Source organism: Helianthus annuus, chromosome 3 (assembly GCF_002127325.2).
Source record: "Helianthus annuus cultivar XRQ/B chromosome 3, HanXRQr2.0-SUNRISE, whole genome shotgun sequence".
Lineage (NCBI taxonomy): Eukaryota > Viridiplantae > Streptophyta > Magnoliopsida > Asterales > Asteraceae > Helianthus > Helianthus annuus.
The window spans coordinates 151416043-151421201 of NC_035435.2; positions in this window are offsets into that span (position 1 = coordinate 151416043).

Consider the following 5159-nt stretch of genomic DNA (forward strand, 5'->3'; position numbering starts at 1 on the left):
ACAAGGGCAATCAGCAACAGGGTGGCTACCGGGGAAACTACCCTAAGTGCAACAAGTGTAACAGGCACCACAATGGGGCATGTAACAAGGGTCAGTGTCAGCGATGCCACAAGATAGGGCACGAAGCCAAGGATTGCAGAAGTCAGTTCCCAGCAAGGCAGAATCAGCAACAACCTCAACAGCAACAGCAGCAGGGAAACAACAGAGCTTGTTTTAAATGTGGGGCAACAGGGCACATGCGAAAGGATTGCCCTGAACTGAATCAGAATCGCAACAACAACCAGGGAGCTGGGAACAATGAGCAGAATAACAATGCTGGAAATGCAAGGGGCAGAGCTTTCGTGATTGGAGCTGGAGAAGCGAGGAACGATCCCAACGTCGTGGCGGGTAAGTTCCTACTTGATGATCGTTATGTTTCTGTGTTATTTGATTCCGGTGCCGATGCCAGTTATGTATCCCTTCGCATTAGTAAGAAACTTAAGCACTCGCCTGCATTATTAAGTTCTAAGCACACCGTCGAGATAGCTAATGGTAAGAACATCGAGGCCACGCACGTGATCCACGACTGCACCCTAGAATTGTCTGGCCATACGTTTAGTATCGATCTCTTCCCTGTCAAACTTGGAAGCTTCGACGTCGTCATTGGTATGGATTGGTTATCCAAACATCGCGCTGAGATCCTCTGTCAAGAGAAAGCAGTTCGTATACCTCGTCGTTCTGGTCAACCCCTCATCGTCAAAGGCAACAAAGGTGGAGAAGTCACAGGCATTATCTCGCTTCTAAAAGCCCAGAAGTGTTTGCAGAAAGGGCACACCGCTATCTTAGCACTTGTCACCAACGCCCACGATAAGGAAAAGAGGATTGAAGATTTTCCTGTAGTACGCGACTATCCCGAGGTATTTCCTGAGGAACTACCTGGACTCCCACCCCACCGTCAGGTCGAATTCCAAATCGAGCTAGCTCCTGGAGCAGCACCCATAGCTCGTGCACCGTACCGTCTAGCCCCTGCAGAACTGAAGGAACTCTCTATGCAACTACAAGAATTATTGGATAAAGGATTTATCCGTCCTAGTTCATCACCCTGGGGAGCCCCAGTGCTCTTTGTCAAGAAGAAGGACGGCACATTCCGAATGTGCATCGACTATCGTGAGTTGAACAAGGTTACCATCAAGAATCGTTACCCTCTCCCGCGCATCGACGACCTATTCGATCAGTTGCAAGGATCGAGCTACTATTCAAAGATTGACCTGCGATCAGGCTACCATCAGTTGAGGGTACGTGACGAAGACATCTCTAAGACTGCGTTCAGGACCCGTTATGGTCACTATGAATTTCTCGTCATGCCTTTTGGAATGACCAACGCGCCTGCAGTGTTCATGGATCTTATGAACCGCGTATGTAAGCCTTACCTCGACAAATTCGTGATTGTGTTTATCGACGACATCTTGATTTATTCAAAAAGTCAAGAAGAGCATGAACAGCACCTACGCCTTATCCTCGAACTCCTTCGCAACGAGCAACTGTACGCCAAATTCTCTAAATGTGACTTTTGGCTTCGAGAAGTCCATTTCCTCGGCCATGTAGTTAATAAGAACGGAATTCATGTCGACCCAGCTAAGATCGAATCGATAAAGAACTGGCCTACGCCTAAGACTCCCACTGAAGTTCGCCAATTCTTGGGTTTGGCGGGCTACTACCGCAGATTCATTCAGGGATTCTCAAAGATTGCACAACCTCTCACAACACTCACTCAGAAAGGCGTCGCCTACAAGTGGAATGCAGCGCAGGAATCTGCTTTTCAGAGGCTTAAGGATAACCTCTGTAGCGCTCCTATTCTCTCGTTGCCTGACGGCACTGACGACTTTGTGGTTTACTGCGATGCGTCTATTCATGGGCTCGGTTGCGTGTTAATGCAACGCGAGAAAGTTATCGCCTATGCCTCTCGACAACTCAAGACGCATGAAAAGAACTACACGACGCACGACTTGGAATTAGGAGCAGTGGTTTTTGCTCTTAAGATATGGAGACATTACCTGTACGGTACCAAGTGCACCATTTACACCGATCACAGAAGTCTCGAGCATATCTTTAGGCAAAAGGAATTGAACATGAGACAACGTCGATGGGTCGAACTCTTGAACGACTACGAATGCGCCATCAAATACCATCCGGGCAAAGCCAATGTCGTGGCAGACGCCCTCAGCCGAAAGGACACCGTACCAAAGCGCGTGCGAGCACTGCAACTTACCATCCAGTCTAACCTCCCTACCCAGATTCGAAATGCTCAAGTTGAAGCATTGAAGCCGGAAAACATCAGGGCTGAGTCTCTGCGTGGATCGAGACAGCAAATGGAACAGAAAGAAGATGGTGCTTACTATGTGACAGGGCGTATCTGGGTTCCACTCTTTGGAGATTTACGCGAACTCGTGATGGACGAAGCCCACAAGTCCCGCTACTCAGTACATCCTGGTTCGGACAAGATGTACCATGATTTAAAGACTACCTACTGGTGGCCTGGTATGAAGGCCCACATAGCAACATACGTTAGCAAATGTTTGACTTGCGCGAGAGTCAAGACAGAATACCAGAAGCCAGCAGGTCTACTCCAACAACCAGAAATTCCGAAATGGAAATGGGAGCAAATTTCCATGGATTTTGTTACAGGGCTACCTAGATCTCAACGCGGAAATGATGCTATTTGGGTAATCGTAGATCGATTGACCAAGTCCGCGCACTTTCTGGCTATTAAGGAAACAGACAAGTTTTCTACCTTGGCAGAGATTTACTTAAAGGAAGTAGTTTCGAGGCACGGAGTGCCAACCTCAATTATTTCCGACCGAGACGCTCGATTTACTTCGGAACTGTGGCAAGCTATGCACAAATGCTTTGGCTCACGTTTGGATATGAGCACTGCTTATCACCCGCAAACGGATGGACAGTCTGAACGTACCATCCAAACTCTAGAAGACATGCTTAGAGCGTGTGGGATCGACTTTGGCAAGAATTGGGAGAAGCATCTACCGTTAGTAGAGTTCTCATACAACAACAGCTACCACACTAGTATTCAGGCAGCACCTTTTGAGGCATTGTACGGTCGTAAATGCCGGTCACCTCTCTGCTGGGCGGAAATCGGTGATAGTCAAATCACGGGCCCAGAGATGGTGGTAGATACAACGGAAAAGATTGCCCAGATCAGACAACGCATGGCGGCAGCTCGTGACCGTCAGAAGAGCTACGCTGATAAGCGTAGGAAACCATTGGAATTCCAGGTCGGTGACCGGGTTCTACTTAAAGTCTCACCCTGGAAGGGTGTGGTTCGCTTTGGTAAACGGGGCAAGCTTAATCCGCGATATATCGGACCATTCGAAATTACCGAGAAGATCGGTAAGGTTGCTTATAGATTGAACCTGCCTGAAGAACTGAGTGCGGTACATAACGTTTTCCACGTATCCAACCTGAAGAAGTGTTTGTCGGATGAAACACTTGTGATTCCTTTTAAGGAACTGACGATTGACGAACAGCTACACTTTACTGAGGAACCGATTGAGATCACTGATCGAGAGATCAAAATCCTCAAACGTAGCCAGATACCTCTTGTACGAGTTCGTTGGAACTCGCGACGTGGCCCAGAGTATACCTGGGAGCGGGAAGACCAGATGAAGCACAAGTATCCCCAGTTGTTCCCTAACGAAAATCCCAGCACTGAAGCTACGAACGAATTTCGGGACGAAATTCCAAACTAACGGGGGAATGATGTGACACCCCGTTGAAACGCTTTCACTTACACTAGCTTGACAGTGGCTGCCTTAACTTTCGGGACGAAAGTTCCTAAAACTTGGGGATAATGTGACACCTCGGATCTTTCCGGATAACCTTTCGATGTAACAAACGTGTACGTAATCGACTAACAGTAAAAATATATGAAAAACTATTTGTTATTATGTGTTATGTGCCGATTTACTTATGTGTATGTATATATATATAAGTGTTATATATATGTGAACCAAACCTGAGACCCGACTCGAGACCACGGTCTCGAGTGAACAGTGAAGCACTTGGGCCGGATCAGGCCTTGTAACCGAGAAACCCAACCCGGAACCCCCCTAGCCCAACTCGGTGCACTATATAAACCCAACCCCACCTCCCTTATCCATTTTACACACTCTCTTCTCACACTCTCATACTCTCCCCTTATCTCCTCTCACTAAACCCTAGCAAACCAAGACCAAGGTCACCTCCTCTCCTCTCCTCCTTCTCGGAACCAAATCGGAGACATCAAGCTCTCGGATCAACTCAACATCGCACTAGGAAGACCACCCTTCACACCCTTCATCAACCGGTTAGTTTGTGGCCTTGTTGATTTTGAATAACTCTTGAATGTTGGTAGTGATTGTTTATGTTCGTTACTATGAAATGCTTGTTTGATGATCTAAGAGATTGCTTGAAGGTGATTTAGTGTCTTAATGAAAATTATCCGGTTTTGTGTTTAATGGTTTTTGTTATTCGGATAATGCTAGGTGCTTGTTAGAATGATTTTTGACCGAATGGTATGCATGATTTCTTGATCTCATGAGTTTTGATTTGTGATGAATCATGCTAGATAGGAACCGAGAATATAATGCCGATTGTGTCAAAACTGTTTGTGTTAAGAATGTGTTCTTTGATCTCAAAGTTTTGTGCTTAAATGATGATTATGGTTGAATGTTGTTTGATTATGGTATGAACATCATGAAGGAAAGTTGAATGTGTCAAATATTTTGAAAATACTGATTTTGATCCAAATTTGTGCACAAATCGACCAACAAACATGTTTTAGTGGAAATAGTACAGCAGTTACATGAAAATGCAATTTCATTGGATAGTACAAGTCTGCAGGTTCTAGAAGGGATTGCCATGCACGTTATCACGGTTGCGAGTCGCAACCTTTGGTTGCTACTCGAAACCACGCGTGACCAGTCGAAACCTCCCAGTTGCGAGTCGCAATCAGCACGCATCAAACCTGGTTGCGAGTCGCAACCAAACCTGCTAAAGTCGCAATCTCCGGTTACGAGTCGTAACCAAAGCGTGACGGACCGAGACCGCAGTTGCGAGTCGCAACCTCGGTTGCGAGTCGCAACCACCTTAGTTTCGACTGGGCCGTTTTATGTTATTGGGTTTTG